We start from the raw sequence: 21,277 nt of genomic DNA on the forward strand, positions 1-21,277 counted from the left end.
CATTATTAGACCACATAGATAAGGTTTTCCTGAAATCTTGACCTTTCTACACAAATTTTGAACTTGAAATTTCACCACATACGATCGACTATGTAACAGAGTAATCATACCTTAATAACAGTACTTAATACTTCTTTACGTGCACACGATTAATCATCTTCCAAGGTCAGCAAACAGGAGGAATCACAGGAAATGCCTTGTGAGGCAGGGTCTCCGCATCGTTGCACGCCGCACCTGTGTGTGTGTCACGTGGGGGCAGAGGGGGACACGGAGGGAAACAGGACAAGAGCACGTCTTTCCCTGGGCCCAGTTGTGATGGCGGGAAACGCTGTTTTTAGCTCTTCAGCCCTCACCCACCGGTGCCTGCAAAGAACCCATGACGCCACCTGCAGCATCGTCGGGGTGGGGCGTGGGAGCACCACGCTGCCATTGTCCTCGTCACCGAGCAGACCCGTGGAGAAGGACCCCAGAGGGGCCTCTGGAGGAGCCCTCCAGCCCCCGGTGGGAGCTGTGGTGACGATGGCCGGGACCAGCGACCGGAGGGCTCCCCGCCTGGTCACCCACAAACCCGGGGGCGATTCTGTCCACCGCTTCGTTGTCGCCGTTACCTGAGCGACCTGACAATTTCAGGACAACTGCGGGGCAGGATGAGGCACGTATTTTGCCAAAATCCAAACCAGGCAATTCAATCGAGACAAACTGATAAGACAAAAAACCCCAAGTATTAGTAATTGTTCGAATCGGTCACTTACTGTTTTCACGTCAGAGGAGCTCTGAGCAGAATGAGAGCCGGCGACCCCAGAGGCGTGAGCATGAGGACCTTCCCGGGGCCTTTGGATAGTTAGATTCTTAATCAACACGTTACACATCTTTTAAACAAATTGATTGCGTTATGAAGAGTGAGTAATAATTCTTCATTTGGAAGAAAAATACTGTGAGTCCAGTGTACGAGCCTCTCCCGGAGAGGTTTGCACACGACTGGAGCTGGTAAGGTTTACAAAGGTGATTTCGCAGATTTGGGAAAAGCAGAAGCATCGAGATGGCCTGACTGGCAGCTGAGGACAGCTACCTTTCAGCTTTGCTGATCACGAGACTCCGATGGAAGAAGAAGCCGTAAGGACCATCACAGGTTTGCCTCTCGGCCAACTCCAAGGTGCGGGTTTAAACTCCCCACCCCGTTCTGCCCGCTCCAGCGAGATGTCAGCGTTAGACCCGGTTTCGAATCCAGAACACAAAAGCCACAGGTGTAGCAAGGCTCCCCTTACCAGAATCGGGGGGATGTTTTCGAGTTTCTGAATGACAGCGCCTGCGGGAAAAAGTGGGAGGTACCTTGTAGCTAACACACACCAAAACCTCTGGAGAAAATTCATGTTCTTAGAAACCGTACGTTTGCATGGCGTTTTGTATTACTGATTCCAGAGGCAGATTCCTCCTTCGAAATGGTGCGATGGCTGGAAAAAAAGCACGTGATGTGGCCACACGCGGCGTGTGGCGTGTCACCTGCGGGGCTTTGTGGCTGTGTGCCCTGAGCCGGGCCCACACAGACTCATCGCGGCTGCAATAATCTTGCCAGTGCTTTTGAAGAAGGTGTTCTGGCTTATTCTTCTCAGGCACAGAGTTGGAGAGGGTGCCTTGGGGGTCACAACAGGGTAGGTTGGGAAGGATATTGACTTTCATGTGGTCGTTATTCTAGAGTTGCAACCTGGAGAATAAAGCATGAATTGTATAAAAGAATAAACACTTATTCAGTGTGCAGTACGTGTGCGATAATATGCTAAGAGCCACGGCAGGTGAACAGGAAGCAGGTCGCCTACGTATCCATGTGTCTGAAGATAAACAGACACCAGTGACTGCAGTGCATGGTGTAGGCACATGCGAATAACTGGCTTTACAAGAGACACTGATCCCCATTCACGGGCAGAACTCCGGAGGAGACTTGGCTGCAAAGTGAGAGTAGCATGACACCGGGCACGGAAAGAGCCCCTGGGCAAAGGTGTGGAAGTGGACAGGTCACGGGCTCACTCGGGGCGACTTCCCTCCACGGGACTTGGAGCGAGGGGGTCTGAGGGTAAAACACATGAACACACAGGATGCTGTTGAAACAAATTAATACAGTTAGATTCACGAACTATAGAATAATGGCCTTAGAAATTCACGATTATTACGGAAACACCATTTTAATTCACGTTGTGGCGGACTTTGAAACGGCAGGTCTAAATGGGCATTATATGCGAAAGGTAATGTTAGTTTGTAAAAGACCGCAGCGAGGCATGCTGGGACCTGCTCGGTCAGCGTCTGTCACGAAGTGGCGGGTCAGGTGACGGCGTTCGAATACTTCGATCTTCTGTCGATATTTATTAGAGTGCTCTTCAGTATAAAATGGGGTTATTCGAGCTTTAGTGGCATATAATTTACGTCTACCACTGTGTGAGTTTAAGGGGTTCAAGGCGATGACTTGATACACATATATACTGGGAAATGATTGTGACGACGAGGTTACTTTACAAACTTTTAAGCCGAGTTAAATGCCGACTAGGGAGGAACTGACTAAAAGTTGTCCACGTAAAAATAGTGTATAAAGAAAATAAGTATCTTCTTTTAAAGCTGAACGATGTGCGTTTCTGCTTGCGTGGTGTGCATCCTTTAACTCATAAGGCCAAAATAACCTGTGTCTGGGAATCTCTACCCCTCTCACTGATAAGGGCTTAAGGGAGGCAGCACGTCAGTGGAGGGGGTTTGGAAGTCCCAGTCTGCGGGCTGACAGGGCCCGGGCCTCCCTGCTGTGCCGTGTTTGTATATTATGCAGAAGTTTCCGGGGCCTCATCAGCAATCTTCGCCTATAGAGGGAGGTGGATAGCCGAGCCCTGGTGGAATAATACCTATTAATACCTTAGTTACTAATAATACCTTAGTTACTGTCTTCAGAGCAAAATCCTGCCAGATGCGAGGCTCCATTACAGAAAAATCGAATGCAAACTAAACCCTGCGGAACATAAGCAAAGTCAAAGTAATAAGGGTATCTTTCAAGTGTTAGTTATAAATATTCTAGCAAAACAGTGCTTAAACTTCTAAAAAAAAAAAGCTATGATATTTTTAATATTTTTTTTTACAGTGAGAATGCTTTATCAGATTTCTAATTTAAACTACATAAGTCTTTTGATAAAGCAACAACCAGTACTAAAAATAGCTTGGAAAGCATTCTTAAACGTAGGATAAGCTTATAGTCATGCCATTCGAAGAGTAAAGGGAATTTTATCCATAGTGTATATGCCATAGATGTTTCTAAAAATGTGACTTTACTTAGAATAAAAAGCAGAAACAGCATTTTATATTTTTTGGTAAGCCTGTCAACTTTAACCTTATATATGACAACGGAAATTTATGAAAATAAGAAATCAAAACTGTTCAAAAAGTAGAAAGTAGAAGGAAACAAAAAAAAGCATGCTTGAAGAAGTTATGGATGCTGACAAAGTCCTAAACACATGAGAAGAGAATTATTATTTCACAAGAAAAGAAATTTTTGCAGTGAGTGTGCCATAGCAGAAAATGCATAGAATTGGGATCAAAACCAGCTTAGTTACTGTCTTATAATGTGTGTGACCCGTCAACATCACTGAGTATTTCCTTCTTTCGGCATAAATGGGCATGGTGACATCTACCCTGCAGGGTCACTATTACGAACTGCAAGTAAAACCCACAAATCACTAGCACAGAGGCTGGAACAGAGGGTACTCAGTATCTGCTACTCAGTAACTGTTAATCTTCTGGGATGGTCAAGTTTATCAGTGAATGTTACAAGAGTTAATGTCTAGATCACAGTGAAAAACGTTCTGGCAAAACAACAATGATTCATTTGTATTAGAGACACAGGATCAGGAGCAATAAGTACTTCACAATATATTTTAATTTTCAAACCAAGTCTTGCCTGATTTTATACTTATATAAAACAGGTTATCAAGAGAAGTCAAATTTGGTCTTTGGATGCAACGAGTTAATGCATTTCATTTATACATGTATTTATTTCACGTGCATCTCGCTAGAGCTGTGAAGGCCCGCATGTCACAGTGACAGGGGCGGGCACAGCAGAGAGCAGTTCGCTTTTAGGAGCCAACGGGCGGCAAACTGGCAGCTGCCAAGGACCCAGGCGCTTGTGTGAGCAAAGGCTTAATTCACGCAGTGAGAGACGTCGGCAGGTTTTCCACATTCGTGGACCTTTCTGTTAATGTCCTGCCTACTTTTACCCTCTAAAATTATTCTTACAAAGCCAACAATGTAAGGGGTAAAAAACGATTTAAAGAACAAATCACTATAACATGGGAATTTGTGCTGAAAACGAATGAAGATTAAGTCTTACGTCATGTCTAAGTACAAGTGGTGCATCCTTTCTAGCTCATACACCTAATAACGTGAAGCGTCTCCATTATATGAGGGCTGGTTATCGGTGAGGACAGAGGTGGCAGCTGGATACTCCTCTGTCTCCCAGGAAGCGCTACGTCCCGTCTCTGGTTTAACATGTCTTCTCCGTGGGGGTCCATAGCACGACCTGTCCTAACGCTGCTTGTCTCTCGGTCGGCTCGATTGACTCCTCCTCGGCTTCCTCTTCGAAAGCGGGCATCCCCAGAGGCGACGGCTCATGACTCCCTTCTTTTCTCCAGACGCTGTCCACTGGGGGATAAAATCTGTCCCAAAGCTTCAGCGAAGTCTCAAAGCCAAACATCGTTTGCGATTTCTTTTCCGAATTCGCTCCTCCATACCTGAACTCCCCCTGAATTCCCGCATCGGACGTTCCGGCCTCGCCCCGCTTGGCACCTTCTAACCCGAGTGTGTGTCCTCCTGAGCCCAGACCCGTCCTTCCCCTCTGTCTTCGCAGTGTTTAGCAGACCCTCTCATTCCATATTTTCTACGGTTTTCTTCTGTCTTCTCGGGGAGACAGAGAACTTGAGAGTGGCTGATGACCTTCACGCCTGGGGTCTCGCTGGGACCTGTCTGTCTTCCCGGGGTCAGACATGTGTCATTCTGAGTTGTGTCCCCCAGATGCCTCACTGACTCCCCTGCCTCTGTGTACCTGCTAAATCTGTACCCAACGATGTCATTGTGAAAATGAAGAAGCGTCAGAAAAATGACCTAAACTTCTCTGAGGCCTCATCCCTTAGCCGTCGAACTCTCTACATACACGATTTCAGGCCGGCCGCTGTCCATCCGCAGCTTCCTGCTGCACTTTCGACCTAGTCACCAACTGTTTGGAAAAAGATAATTTTCTCTAAAGGGTGAATATTCTCAGACGTTCCACGAATATGTCCAGCATTTTCCCATCTCTTTGCCTGTCTCGTATGTCGAGCTTTTCATGCATGAATGTCCTGCGCATTCTTCAGGCCTAACTCAGATGCGGTATTTCTACACGACCTTCCCTGAACCCATGACTACACAGTTTTCCCTCTCTGACGCCCAGAAGTAGCGTCCTACGCCGATTCTGACACCGCACTCTGCCATGCTTGGCCGTCGTGCTAAAGGTCGTAGGTCTCTTGGTGGCTGGGGGTCCCTAATTCTTTTCTGCAGCACATAGATTGTTGCAAAACAGTCACTCAGTTCACGTATGTGACAGGCAAATCAACTTAGGTCTCCCGTTTAAAATGTCTTAACTATATCATACTTCAAAATAAAATTAGAGAGGAACGCATTACCTCCATGGAGGCATATATTGAAAAGAAATTCTGTCAGAAAAGAAGAAGCTTTCAGCTATGTTAAGAATGTAAATATAATATAAAAAATAATATAAAAGGGATGGATGACAAAATAACCCAGCATATGATATTACATCTTTACGTAGTTAACATAGACACTTCACTCCGGTCTGTGATGGAAACCAAGCGTGAATGAGGCATTTTTAAAAACAGGAAGTAAATTACTATCATTTTCTCGTCTTCCTTTTGAGGATGGTTAGAAATTCCTCTTTCATAGCGATGATGTGGGAAATGTGGAAACAACATGCAGATCGTGAGGACCAAGGACACTCGATTCGCTCCTTCTGAATGGATGGATGGAATTGCTCTACGAGGAAGGAAAGTCCACGGACCGCAGATGAAAACAGTTCCGTACGCGGTTAGTGTCCTTCGCCGGAGTACTCTTACTGGAAGGAGGGTTATTTGGAAAATGTTAGCGATGAAGACACTGATTTTAACGAGAAATACCGAGCGTCTTTATCGTGCTCATCAGTACGGAACCGTGCGGGGGAAGCGCCTGTCCTGTGCCCCAACCATCATCCCTGTCTTCCTCAGGCTAAACACTTTGGACGCGTTTGTCTGGATTGTGTAGATGAAGACTCAGGGGAAGTTGAGTTCCCCAGGCCACACAGCCCACCAGCGGTAGAGACAGGTTTTTGATGAACACGACTTTCGGATGGCTCAGTCCACAGGTTCTACTAACTGGGCGAGTCGGGAGGGCAGCTGTCCAGCCACGTCAGGAGGGAGGGAGGGAGGAGAGGCGTGGTGGTCCCGGGGTGTTTCGGGGCTCAGAGGACGACTCAGCGGCGGAGCCTGATGCTAGTAGCCTCCTTCACGAAGCGTTTGGCAAATGTTTTGAACTCTGTGTCCCGATCACTCTATTAGGTGACACGGTACAGACTCGCGAATGCCACTCTTCAGGCGTGAGCTGGATCTAATGTCAGGAGGAGTGACAAGTGTTAATAACGGAGCTGCACAGTAAGATGAGATGCAGCCACGAGTGACAAGATGAATGATCTGGGGGGGGCGCCCGTTCACAGCGGTGGCGCTTACGCTGGGCCGCGAGGGGCGCAGGCGCCTCGCTCTGGGGAGGCTGTGCATAGAAGGGAGAGGTTCCCAGCAGAAGCCAGGTTCATGGTGTGAAGGGACCGTCTGGACAGGGGACAAGGGCTCTCGTGTCAGCCCGATTTCCCTCCCAAGGGGGCTGTGCTTTTGCAGGCTGGGTGGCCCGCACCCAGGTGCCCGGTAGCGCGTGTCCCATGGCGGCTCAGACTGGACGTTTCTGGACATCTCTGAATCATTCCAGCCCTGTGCTTTGTTCTGACACAGAGTCACGTCACTTGTAAAGAGTTGATCCTGTAGAAATTGCTGTCAGACTTTCTAAGTGGGACCAGAGAAGCGTCCGGTTTGGAGCTGCTTCTCTCGCTGAGGCAGTGAGTGAACACTGCACCCCGTGCCCCGTGCAGTGGGGTTCCACACGCTGGCTGGCTGGGGAGCATGAACCCCACGATCTGTGCTGTGGGGTTCCACATGCTGGCCGGGGAGCACTGCACTCTGTGCTCCCTGCATTGGGGTTCCCCACACTGGCCGGCTGGGGAGCACTGCACCCCATGATCTGTGCTTTGGGGTTCCCCACGCTGGTTGGGGAGCACAAACGCCTCGCCCTGCACAGGCTCCAGGGGTGACTCCCCTGCTCCCTCTGCTGGATGTTTCTCCAGCTTCATCTTGGCCTCTGTCTGGGCCTTGGGTCATTTCGTCCTGTGGACACACTGCTGTGTTCTCGGCTGGGGACCCGGGGGACACTGCGCATTTCCGTGCAGCCCTCTCTGCAGGCCCCTTGACCGGGAGCTCTGGCAGCCTGGGGCTCCCCCGGGTCCCCACCTGTCAGCTCCAATCAGAGAGAAAGCTGGCGCCTGCGCCCACGGTCACCGGGTCTCAGGGTCCCCCAGCGCGACCTGCCGGCTCTTGGCACAGAAACAGGACCACAGCAGAACGCTGGTTCCTCTTCCCGCAGGAATCGCTGCCCTGTTTACCTGTTATCAGCCTCCTCACGCCGTTACTGCCCATGGTTCTCCTGTTTGTTTGTTTGTTTGTTTGTTAGTCACAAGTGGACATAGCCGTTATTTTGATTTTTGGAGGAGGAGTATCTTGTCCGAGGCTGACGTAGAGATGGTGGAAGCCAGAAGCGGCATGTGTCCAAGACGCAGAGTTGGAGGGAGGGAGAAGGTGCCTGGTGTGAGCCTCGGCCTCTCACCGCGTCTGGAAGAGACCGCGGTTTCCAGCGAGGGCGGCCGCACTGTGCCAGGGCACTGGGAGGAGAGCAAGGTGAGAGCTTCGCCGCGATGCTGTACCCTGACCCCGCATCCCCGTCTGCGACCGGAGCTCCTCTGGGGGCCTCGCAAACAGTGTCAATGTCCAGGCCGCCTCCCACGAGATTCTGAACGAATTGGTCTGGAATGTGGCCTGAGCTTCAGGAACTTTACAAATCTCCACATTTTTTTTTTTATAAAGCTCATCCATGTGCGAGGACCACAGATCCAGCCAGAAGAGGTTCATTCAGTCACAAACGGAGCGTGCAGCCCAGACGAGGTGCCAGCGACGCTCGCTGTGCGGGTGACTCAGGTGACAGGGCCGCTCTGTCGCTGTCACAGAGGATAAACTCAGAAACCTGCCTCTGGCCTCACACGCTGGCAGTGGAGCTTTTGGAGTTTATGCTCATTTAGAACAGAAAGCGTTAATGGAGTCTTCTCTGTAAATCGCTCTGTGGCTTAAGAGTGAAGCTTAGCTTTTCCAATAGCTTCGGGTTAGCTTGCTAATAGGGATCATGTTCATTTATGTGGACTATCGACCGATAGGAACGGCCAGGACAAAGGAAAACTCTGAGATTTCAGAAAAAGAATAGAGAACTCTCGAGTTGAAAAATCAGCGTTATAAAAACAGAACGAAAAAACCGTTGATGAAATTCTTGAGTTTAAAAAGTACGTCATTTTTAATCACTTACTAATTCAGTAAGGATATGTATTTCAGACAAGCTGCATTTACTCTTACTGAAAAGCTCCTGTTTAGTGACTTCATGAGTTTTTAATCTCCATGTCCTCCTTACTTAAGTGGGTCCCGGACGCAAGATTTGTTTCGCTTACTAGCAATGACCTGTTACCCTCAGTACAAATTTGACATCTCTCTCTCTCTCTCTCTCTCTCTCTGTCTCTCCTCCTCTCCTCTCTCCTCTCTCTCTCTCTCTCTCTCTCACACACACACACAAACAAGGGACAGAGGCATAAACAGAAAAATAGATGTGCGCGAGAGAGCATGTTTATAGAAAGTGAGAGATGCACTGACGAGCTACTGGCAGAGATCTTGGATTTCCATGTGGAATTTTTACTCGAGGCAAAATCTTAAGCAGTTATCAAATATTCCTTTCTACACCGAAAACGTTATTCCGATATCTATAATCATTATCATCGGTGTTAGAACCTGTAGAAGTTTCACAGGAGCGCTTAGTTTAAGTGGCACAGATATCACATAACATCGCTCCCGACGTAGTTGGCTGGGCATTTGTCTTCAGTATTTGTTTACGGAGAGGCCCAACTAAACGGCAGGCTCATCTGAGAAATATTAGCCCACCATTCTACATGTTGATAAAGGAATTAAACTGCCTTCTAATTATGTATCCAGGGATTTATCAAATCGCCACCGCAGCAAAGCAAACACCTGGCACCCTGAACGGCACCCTCTGCCAACCCGGACGTTGTCTTCCTCCTCGTGCACGAGGGACGGGGCGTGGGTCCAGGCCCCCCGCCCCCCGAGACGGTCTGACTTGCTCAAAAAATGCATTGAGCACGTACTTATGGAAGGCCCCAAATGCATCAGCTCCTTCGCTATACAAAAGCAGATTTTGGGGGGAAAGGCTGTACAAAGAGGCGGCACTGAGTGTGGGGACACCACGTGCCACAGGGGGCCAGGTGGCCTGCGACTGCGGTAGCTCAGCTCAGCCTCTGGGGCGTAACGGATCCCCCCTCAGCCCTTCAGGGAGGCATGCAGCTCCCCATCTTCCTCTCCGCCCCCCACACTTTCTCTTTCTTGTGACCAACACGTAACGTGGGCACCTCGTTTCTACCTTTAGAATGTGTGGAAACGGAGAGACAGCCAGGAAAAGCCGCCCGTCTCGGCGTGCACAGTGACGCGCGTGTCACGTGGGCCGCTTGTGGGAGTACTCTGGAGCAGCAGGTGGCAGCACAGGTGTGCTTTCAGGTGCTTTTGTGACCGCTGAGCTTGTGGCCCAGCGGAGCGGGAAGACTTATGGATTGACAAACAGGGACGGTCACTGTCCCTCCCCGCCACCCGGCACCCCCCTGAGGAGTCGAGCCGGGCCAGTCGCCAGAGCCCTTTCGGCTTCATGTTTAGGCAATGGACAGCAGAAACATGTCGTCCTGCCTCTTGCATTAGTTAGAAAAATAGACGATCGCGTGTTGAGTGTGCGTCTGGCACCACCACGCTGAAGGGCGCAAGGGCCTGGCCCGGCCGCTCCTCACTGGGGACGGCCACGTGCTCGGCCAGTCGGGAGCTCGAGCTGACGATTCCAGCCGACGATGCCACGGGCTTGTACGTTTTCCAAGCAGCTTACGCATGTGGCTTCTCCCCGCACGGCGTGTGGACACGCTCAACAGAAGTCGCTGTGACCGACAGTGATTTTCCTTTCGAATTGATCCAATGTGCGCTGATCGACATTGTAGAACTAATTCGGTGGGTGTTATACATTCTCTCTGTGCCCAGGCTTTCGTGGTCCGTATTTCGTTTCATTTTCTGAGGAGGAAGACCCCTCCCTCCCGTGGTGCGACGTGTGACATCCAAACAGCCACCACGGCACCGCCACCTGTTAGGTGCTGCCACTGTTAAATACTCTCTCCCATTATGGGTCTGGGACCCCTCTTTTGTAAACTATCATCCTGCTTAGAAAATGCTTAATTTTTAAACAGGACTCTGCTTTTCGGGGCCCACGCGTGGTGGGGTTCTGCATCCGGGCTCACCGCACCGACGGTCCCTCCCCGTCCGTATGTCATCTGATGCGTCTGGGAAATGTCAGACTCTGGAGGTCACCTCTGTGTGGACGCGTGAGGAGGTGGCCGCGCTAACGCGGGGTGCCGGAGCAGCTCCGCCTCGCCCCAGAATGTGCGGTCTTCACGGAAGGGGCAGGTGGAGTAAACTCTGCAGATTTCCTTGCTCTAAGGCATCTGGTGAGGTACCGACCGGGTCACAAGGAAAGCAGGTGTAAAGGTGTAAAACAAACGAGCAAACAAACAGAAACACAAGCAAACATCGTACAAGGAAGCCTGTGCCAGGCTGCCTCAGCCCCTGTGTGCTCCCCGGCTCAGCATCTCAGCGGCCCGCACTCTAGGGAACGGTCTAGGCCGCTGCAGGTTTCTGAGCGCCCAGTAAAAGGTCTGTTTGTCTTTCAAAATCACTTTATTCTACTCAGGATTAACGTATCGCTCAGTGCGACATCTCCAAATTTCAACGATAGTTGAATCTTCAAAAGAGAGAACCTAAGGACAAAAGACAATCACGAACTTTTCCGCGCCGTTTTGTGGCGTAAGAGGTCACATGCTATTGTTTATATTCTAGTGCATCTTTGCCGTTATAATAATTCTGTGCTTTGGGGAAAAAACAGTACTGCCAAGACTATTTAAGATTATAAGGTGATGTGAATCGGTGAAATAATTCTGAAGAATAATAATAAAAAAAAAAGAGGTTAGATTACTCTATGTAAAATTTGACCAGAAATAATCAATTAATTGCTTTGCTTTAATTTTTCAGGCAGCTCAATCTCTCTATACTTATAAACATGGCGTAGATGGCCCTTTAATGAAAAGCATCCTACTGATGTGGGCGTCAGCTTTGACTCTACAGAGAGATGGTTGTGTCTCTGGAGACCAAGGTCTTTTATACTTCGGAGCATCTGGCGCACGTGTAACGTCACGGTCGCCTTTCTGATCCGTCTTTCATTCTCGTGTCCCACACTGAATCTTCTCTGAGCTTGAAGCATGGAAGGTGCGGGTCAGATGCGTCGATGGGAAAAGTGACCGATGGTCGTGTGTGTGTGTGTGTGTGTGTGTGTGCGCGCGCGCGCACGTGTGCAGAGTTTTCTTTAAACCATTTTGATATCGTACTTAACTCACAAACAGTACAATTAAAGGCATTTAAAAAACTCAACGTAATGCCACGGGTGGCACAGGTGGAACTGATTGTGTCCCTAGGGGTTAGAGCAAGTTCCGATTTCCTGGGAGAACACTCCCCAAGGGGTTCGTGGAAAACCCAGACCTCTTAGCCAGGCGTCGGGGGAACGGAGGATGGGGATGCGTTGGAAGACAGCACCTGCTTCTTCCTCACACAAGCCTGTTCTTCGGTAGCACAGTTGGGATCTCGCCCTGCCAGGAGCATGCTGGGAAATCTTCACAGCGGGCTCAGACGTCAGCTGCTTGCTGGTGACAATGTTTCTTTCACCCGCAAATGTATACACTTGGTAAAGTGTCATGAACAGAGCTATGCGGGGTTGTATCCTGTCATGACCTAACAACGACCGTGAGTGAAGTCCTCCGAAGTAAAAACAAGGGAACGCAGCATGCGAGGCACTTCAGCTTTTAGAGCGTGTATGTGTCGAGAACTTTCTGCGCGCTTCATACAGGGTGGGACCAGCGAATCCCCCGTTTCGGGCCCCGATTAGAAAAATAGTTAAACCAGATGCTTGTGCTATAAGTCCCATCTCCCACCCACCCCCCCGCCCCTGCCACTGCCTATTGTGTCCCCTGGAGCAATAGTGCCACAGCATGGGGCCTGTCGTGTCCTTAGAGGAAGAAGAGTCTGATTCGCATGACAGGGTTTTGAGTGGCCAAGGAGAAAGGCCACAGAGAGCTCACAAGTTAGAGCAAGAATTCTACCTCAAGTAGAAACGTCAACATATTGAAAATCCTTTTGACAATTAATGTTGGTTCTGAGAAGCTGAGAATTTTTCATTCACGAACTAATAAATGAAATGTGTTCATCGATTTGGGGTGTGGAAAAAAAAGGAGTCTCCTCTTATTAGGGACCGAAATTCCTCGAAATAGCCATAAGCCTCTGGTCCCACTGCTGCCATGATGGACCCTCTTGCCTCTGGCAATCTGTCTGGCACCTGGCTGCAGGCGAAGGGGACAGGGTGTGTGGCCCTTTCCATCTGAAGTTCAATTAGCACTCAAGGAACCACATCCAGTGTTCTCTGGAGTCTCATTATTGTAGCAATTACAGTCTATCAAACTCTTTGATACTTTGGTACATTCTATTGTATGTTTCCCTACAGGGAGTCACTTATGAACGTTTTATCTACTCGTCTAAATTTCTCAGTAAAAGAATCTATTAGGTTTATTCTCCCACGTAAAACACAGCCCGTCCACACAGGACCAACACACCGACTTCCACAGGCCAAAACCACTAGCCGTTTGGACAAAACCACCAGCCACTTCAACAGTCCCTCTGAATTTCCATCACCTCCAGCTAAGTTTCAGAAATACTCCGAACTCGCAATTCCTTCCCCTACGATGAGCTTCCCGCATCTCCTCCGGAGGGGACGTGAGAGGAGTTAAGTGGGGCGACATTTAAAAAGCATCTGCCAGCACAGAGCGGATGCCCGCAAGCTCATCCTCCAAATCTTCTCCTCCTCCCCCAGTAAACGTGTCCCGATACGACCTCTACACACCTGATCTCTTCGTTATCCGTGCGCGGAAGCCCCCCGAGTGCTCTCTGGGGGCCCGCACTGCTGCCGTTTTTAGAGAACAGAGCTGACTCTCGCCTGGCGGCCTCCATCCCGTCGGCCTGCGTGCTGAACGCCAGTGGGCTCAGTGGCAGGTGTTCTGCCGCCGACGTCCGAGGCTCGGCCACGCATGTCCCACGAGGTGCGACCCGACCTCCTTTTGGTCCCTCCCTTAGGTCGCCAGAGGAAAGTGGTTGAAATTTGGCAAACTAGTTACTTCAAGGTCGTTTGACTTTTCTAGTATTAGTCCTTAGATTAAAAAAACGCATCGTGTCGATTTAATAACGCTAACGGGGGGTTCCAGGTCGCTCGCTGCCTAAGGGGCTGTGAGGATGTCGCCTCTCTCCGTTCGCTCTGTGGCTCTCTGGGGACTACATTCATGTGTCGTTTCTGCTGCAGAAATTCATGGGAAAGCATTTGTGTTCTGTCTCCGATTTGCATGTCCCAGCAGCCCTACCTCCAGGACCATTTATGGGCCACGCCCCCAACTCCCGTGGCCCCCCACACCTGTCTGCATCACTGCGCACGCCACTGGCCACGCCGGCTGTGTGGTAGGACATCTGCCGTCCCTGTATGGCACAGCTGCGAGCGTTTTCAGTGCCATCGTCTTTTTACCACGAACGTTTGTAACAGAGCTTGACACACGGAAAGTTCTAAATATGCTAGTTCCATTAAAAGCAATTAAACCAATGCCTAACGAAAGCGCGTGCGTGCGTATCAAAAGGGACTATGCAAATGTAAATCAATGGCTTTTCTCGGAATTCATCTAAGGAAAACATGTTAATTGAAGTTTTAGAATTAATTTGGTGCATTATACTTTCATTGTGCATGTAAGCTCTCATATCGTGATGTTGGTTTTGTGATGTTGGTTTTGTTTTTATGTCTCGAGGAGGAAGCTCTCTTCCGTCCTAAGATTTGGTGTGTAAAAAACAAAACATTGGCCATAGCAGCAGTTAGCAATTACTTTGTACTCGCCAAGTGCAAACTTCGTCTGTAGCTGTTACGTGGGGTCCATAAACATAACGAAACTATATCCACATATTCTCCACATACGTGCGGACGCTGTACACACGCACTGTTATCCACAGGCTAGGTAGACATGGTCACCATGTCTAAATATAATCCAGTACATTTAAAAATATGATGCGTGTAACTGGACAATTCATAATTCTCTTTAAACCCCTGAAATCAATGATACAGTTTTTACAAAACTTATTTTTTTAGTAAGCTAGAAATGGCACATTTTAACGTACTGGAGGTCTTCAGTTGAAAAGCATTTCTTTCAACCTAGTCTTTGGTTTGAAATAAGCCAAGGTATGATTTAATATTAATTTCTTCCTTTCGCAAGGCTGTGAACACATGGGACCTGCTTTGCCAAGCCTCTCCTTTCTTCACGGCATAAATATTGACATTAGTTTTACGGTATATGGTGGCTGTGCCTGCCTTCCACTGCAATTAAATTTTATAGACTTATTCAAGTACCTCATAGAGTTATATTTTTTACAAACACATCATGTCAATTTAATATCATTGAGAACTATGAAAAGTAGCAAAAATTTAAGTAAGATGTAATTGTTGACATTTTTACTCTGTCTTAAAGGACTTTAATGTGGAAGGAAAAAGTCTCAAATTAGTGAATGTAGATATAATGGATGGCCATTCATCCTTTATACGTTTTCACACAATTTTTTACAGTTTTCCCAAATACCAACATGTTAGAATTATAGGGAATGGGATGGTTCGTTCGTGAGGCTTACGGTGTGTGAACTCTTTACGAGGACAGACCACACCGAGGTGGAGGGCGTGTCACCTCCGTGCCCATCTATAGAATGTCCAGCCCTCACAGCCATCGCCACAGCTCCCATTCGGTACTTCTCCAGGGATCGTGATTGGCAGCCCCTCCGTCCTCTGCAGACAGGAGGGCTGCCTGTGACCAGATGCTTCTCCGTGCCCTAACACGGTGCACGGGGGGTAACGAGCACGAGCAGGCACCTGCAGCAGACGGATGAACGGACGGGCGGGGGGGTGTGCGCACGCGTGCACGCGTCGGTCCGGGATGAAAGCGTCTCATCGCTGAGACCCCAGCAGCCTCGATGGCCTCGACGTGTCACCGCGCCTCACAGTCTACGGCTTCTCACACACCTCACAGCATTCGCCAAACTCCTTTGTTTGATGTAGAAATAAAAATAAACTTCAGAATCTGGAATCTGATAGAGGTTCTCTGACGGTGACATAATTTTATGACTTTTGTTCTGGAATGTCCCCCCCCGCTTCTCTGTCACACAGCGGGGACATCGTGTCCTGGGCAGGCGGCCCCCATCCTCGCCCGGACGCCCACTCCTGCCCCCACATCATTTCCTGCGCTTGGTCAGTCGAATGTATTTTAGATATTCCGTAACCGTGTTTTAGTTTCTCCACAAGCCGGGTTTTGGGGAACAGAGTTTACGTCCATTCGTTTGCTTGAGTTCCGTTCCCCTCGCGTATCTGATCCAAGGGGAAAGAGGTGACTGACGCCTGATGCGTATTCACAGAAAAATGAAGTGGGTGACAAGAAACGAGAAAAATGGCCGTGTCCCTTACTGTGTTTGCGCGTCTATGAAAAAGAAGTTTCACTCAGGGAAAAAAACATCTTTGTGTCGCTAAAAAGGATCACGGTGTCTTCGGTCAACCACCGATTGATACTTCTGAAAGATGGCAGCGAGTGTAATTTAGAAACTTTGTTAGTAGTCGCTTGCTAACGTTGACAGGTTTGTGAAAAATACGATTTGGGGCAATATCTTAAGTGTAGCGCCTGCCTCTTGGACCTCTAGTCGCCTGATAGCTGATGAAAGAGTGTAGACACCGTGTACGGATGTAAACGTAAAGATTCTCATAAGTACAGTAACCACAAGATAACAATGAAAAGAAGAAAGGTTTGGTGTGTGAAGATAAATGAAAACCAACCAAATGCTTATTCACAGCTGGCTGTGGCAAAGAAGTCGGCCACTGTCACTTCTGTCTGACAGAGACTCGAAGGCTGACAGAGGCATGGGGACACTTTATAATGAGGAAGGCGCAGTTTCGGGGGGCCTGGTGGTGGCCGGCGCGGGGCTCCCTGAGCGACTGGCTGCCTGTGTGTTCGGCTTCCGGTTGGTCTTCAGTTAGAAGCAGGACAAAGCCGGGGAAGCTGCCAGTGAGAATCAAGTCCCCGGCATTTGGGGTTGGTTGTCACAGGGGTAACTTCTGGCTTCCTGGATTGTTGCTAGTTACAGAGGTCTGACTTCCGGCAGGCTGGCTCCACGGGCGGGTGACTGTGGATGACAGGTTGGGGACCTGGATAGGTTGCTGCCAGCGCCGGGTCCCAGTTCTGTTTTTATACTTGGTCTGGCCATTGTCCGTTTATATTTCTAGTCTCTCAGGGGGTTGCTGGTCCACTGGAAAATCCTAAGGGATGTTTCTTCTGCATGGCAGTCCGTAAGCTGCAGCTCAAGAGAAACGAGCACGATTTAATGAACAAGGACCATGCTGGTCTTTGCTCTCTGGGTAAGGCCTTATCTGGGCAGAAATTTGAGAAAGAAAGTAAAACGGCAAGATGACTCAGAACAAGCGGCGAAAATATGAAATGAAGACATCGCGCGTTTATCTTCCCTGGTCTTTAAATCCTCTTCACCCATTTCTTAGAATCAGAGGGTAAAGCTTTGTCCTCTCTGGTAATATTCGCCCGATACCAGCAGAAAAACCCTGCCCCCCACCCCCCGCCGTCCCCTCGGGCCCGAGTCACTGCCCCCGGCCAGGCGGGCAGAGGGCGGTGCCAGGGTTAGGGTGAGTGTGTCTCTGCTGCCTTCCTCGCCACCCCACCGTGTCATCGGGGCGCAGTGCACAGCTGGCCTTCTGTCTCCACCTGGAGGCACTGCGCTCTGTGACTCCGTGTGCCTTTTCACTGGGGCAGAGTCATCGGGGTCCAGCAGGAAGGTGGACATACACACCCACCTGGTCCCCAGGCTGCACCTCAGCGGGACTGGCTGCTGAAGAAGATTCCAGAGACCCCCAGAGTCTCCTATTGTAGTGTCCAAAATGTATAGGTACAGTGAATGCCACAATGAGTAAGAACCAGGGAAACGACAACATAAACCAAGAAAGGAAGCCGGCAGGTGCTGACACGGGGCCGCGCGGGGCCGGAATTCTTCGGCGAGGATGGTCTTAAAGCAGCCATCGCACAAAGGCTTCAGCCGGCAGCTCTGAGTGTTCTAAGGCAAACGGAAAATAGAAACCACCAGCAAAGAAATGAGAGCGGGAAATAAGAATCAGACGTGAGCGACAGAACCAAGTAATACGGTAACAGAAATTGAAAACCAAGACCTCATTGAACGGACTCTACAGTGGAGTCAAGACGGCAGAAGACAGAATCTGTGGATTCAGGTCAGGTTAGAACCTACAGATCTGGACAGGGAAGGCGCATCGGGAAGGATGGCTCATTGCAAGGACGGAAGGGGCCGTTGCCGTAGGAAAAGGCTCAGACCGTGAGGCGGGAGGCGCCCCAAAGACCAGGCACAGCCGGTTCTCTCTGCGGAGCCGAGGACGCAGAGAAGGAGCCGGGCGTGGGGCAGGGGGCCGAGCAGGAGGGGCCGAGGCGGACGGCGGGCCAGGCTCATGGAGCTGGTGGCAGGAGGAACCGATGGTGGGTGAAGATGCGACTGGTTCTGACTGGTCAGTGCGAGAAAGCAGCTCATCCGGTCACTTACAGACGGAGGATGCGCATTTGGAGGGTCTGGATGTAGCCCGGTCCATGGCGGTCAGGAAGATGTGGTGAGTCGTGTCTGGACCGTACGAGGGGCGGGGTTCCCGGGCCATTTCTAGACACGAAGGGGCGAGGGGTGGGTTCCCTAAGTCCACAGCGTCCAGGGTCTCAGGGCTCGGGCGGAGTTTAACTGAGACTGGCGGAGTTACCGGCAGTCTCAGCGACGTACGGGGCGGTGATGAAAGAGCTAATGGTCACATGGTCAGAGCAGTCGTCAGAGGCAGAGGGGGACCGAGGACAGAGAGACAGAGATATTGAAAAAGTCCTCAGAGAGACGACCGAAAAGGTCCGGAATCCGATGAGAAACAAAGGCCTACAGATTCCGGCAGTCGACTGAACTCCAAATAGGATAAAAAATATATATATAAATATCACATCAAAACATATCATAATTAGCCCTGTGAACATAGAAGACGAAGTAGCACGCTTGGAAGCAGCCAGGGAGAAACGCTGCCTTTCCCGAAGGACACAGCGATTCATGACACAGATTTGCCGTCTGAGGCCACGGAGCCCAGAGAGAAATGTCAGCTCTCTCTGCACGCACCGAGATCTGTCACCAGCGAAGTCTCCCTCAGGCCAAACCCGTGCAGGAACGAAGGGGCGATGGATGAGTGAGCCCTCGGACGGCCGTCGCCCCGGAGCTCGTGAGCCCGTCTCCCTTTGCAGGTGACTGGCAGGGGCTCTCCACACCAAGAGGAACCGCGACGGAAGAGGCTTGACATTTCAAAGAAAGAACATCGGCCTGGATGGGGCAGGCGTAAACCCAGGAGACCGTCGTGCGTCCCGTGCGCTTCTTACGTCGTATTTTGTGGCGGGAACAAATTCAAGAGCATCTGCTATGGCACCGTGTGTGCAGAAGAGACACGTAAGACGATTCTATTTAAAATCTTGGGAGAGCAAAGGGGTCTGTCTGAGAGTGAGGTTCTACGCTGCACTGAGCGGGGAATAACCCTGATGTCGGCAGACGGTGACGAGGTGCACGGTGCATGGTGCGGATGTGGTGACCCCCACGTGAATGACGTGCAGAAACTCTACGATGCGCCATGCTCAGAAGGGGTCTTACCTGAGCAGAATCGGGCCCTGTCCCGAGGCAGCGGGGCTGAACTGGGTCGCCGCTGGGGAGTTTCTTGGTCGCTGGGGGTTTGGCTCGTGAGAATGTCATTCATACTTTTTGTGTGTGAACCTACGATGCGTAATTTAGCTTAGAAATTTGATAATGAGAAATATAGTCGATATTTGTATTTTTCCTCAGCTGTAAATTTGAATTCAGATATATACACAACATGAAAACAAGTATTTTCACTATTATTTATTAGCCACCCATGTTAGCATCAGATACACACCTCTCATTTGCTACCTTTTTCTATTTCATGCCATCTGAGTGCCTTTTCTAAACAACTCAAACCAAAAATTGACATTAAGCTTTTTTCCTAAGAAATGTCCTATGTCATTTGATAAAATAATGTGTAATTAGATAATGCAATTATGGTATCTCCAGAAGCTGAATAATTCGTATTTTGGTGAACTCATTAAAAAATATAGGCCTGGCTCTTAACCGGAAAACTAAATTGGTGCTAAGAACCGAACTTGACCTTTTAGACCACCCACGGATATTCAGAAAGGCGTTGACTTACACACCTGTGCGTGCAAAGTGTTCCCCGGCCTAGGATAAAATAAGCGAGAAAAGACTAGTCATTCTCGAAATGGCACAGATGAAAGGAAGCACGGACATGAAGAGGAAAGTCAAATCGTAATCCGCTGCCGTGGGTCACTGTCGCTTTGAGGGTTCCCCTCACCACGGTGCCGGAGACTTAGGTGACGTGCGCACGGTCACGTACGACAGTCTTTCGGAAACAGTGGGAAATGACCCTTTGACGCGTTCTGACGGGTTTTTGCCAAGATGCTTCCCCAGCTGTAATGTAATCACAACATACGTTTGTCACGTGATACCGCTGCTTTACACACGCAGGAGACTTAATAGTTTAAACACTCCTTTGTCCACTGCAGTTTTCTGAATATTCTGCAGTCATCATCCTCACACTGCCGGCCTCAGAGTCTGTCTTCTTCAAGTAAGACATCCTGACACATACACAAACACACACACATATAGACACACATTCCGAAAGCTTCTGGATATTTTTGTGAAACCTATGATAGATATTTTTCTGGAAACAGAAATTCTTAACCTTCAAAAACTCGTCTGGCCAATTGTCTCCATTGCTCTAAGGAATATATCACAGTCGAGCATAAGAAGGTATTTCAGAGAGGGAGTCAGCCATCCCTACCACGGGCAGGAAGGGCTCAGATATCCTGACCCCACCTTTTTCCAATTTTCACGTTGGCTGAGGATAAAATGTTTTCAGACTTTCTCTCCATCATCAAAACATTCCATGTGACGCCATACACGGGCACGCACGTAACACCGTGCGAGCAAAATACATCATATGCACTCACCCCAACCACACACACACACACACACACGCACACACACACACACACCCGGAGTCTGAAATGACTGCACCTCCCGACACGCAGAGAGACGGCGACGCACTAACCGGAAGGTGGTGGCCTGGTGTCTTTCTGTAACCAGACGCAGCCCCTCCCTGCCACGTCCCTGCCCCTCTGACCCCCGCCTCAGCGTGAAGACCCCGGTCTGCAAGGTGCACCTGTCTCTCCAGTGTCACCCCGCACGATGCCCACCCTTACTAACTGGGCTCCAGCCGCTGTGACCACCTGCCTGCCAGCTCCCCGGACGTGTCCCTGCTCCCTCCCATCCAAGGGGCTTGGGGCTTTGGGGGACTCCTTCTAAGATGCGTTCCGTGTCTTTCCACGGCCCCCATTGCCAGTTAGCTTCTGTGCTTGCTCAGACTTTTCTCGAGTGCAGGCCGTGAAGCCATCTTGTAAAATTTCCACGTTGCCCGTTACTCCCCTGCGGTCGAGTCTGAAGCTGCCCCTGTGCCTCTTCCAGCCCCTTCGGACCAAAAGCATCACCTTGCT

General features: G+C 49.7%; 1 protein-coding gene across 1 annotated transcript in view; it reads left to right on the forward strand.

Moving 5' to 3' along the window:
* The window catches only part of CSMD1 (CUB and Sushi multiple domains 1), a 1,293,618-nt gene that overhangs the window by 472,454 nt on the left and 799,887 nt on the right, over positions 1–21,277 (forward strand). The gene's annotated exons all lie outside the window — the stretch shown is intronic.

Source organism: Pteropus medius, unplaced genomic scaffold (assembly GCF_902729225.1).
Source record: "Pteropus medius unplaced genomic scaffold, Ma_sr-lr_union100, whole genome shotgun sequence".
NCBI lineage: Eukaryota > Metazoa > Chordata > Mammalia > Chiroptera > Pteropodidae > Pteropus > Pteropus medius.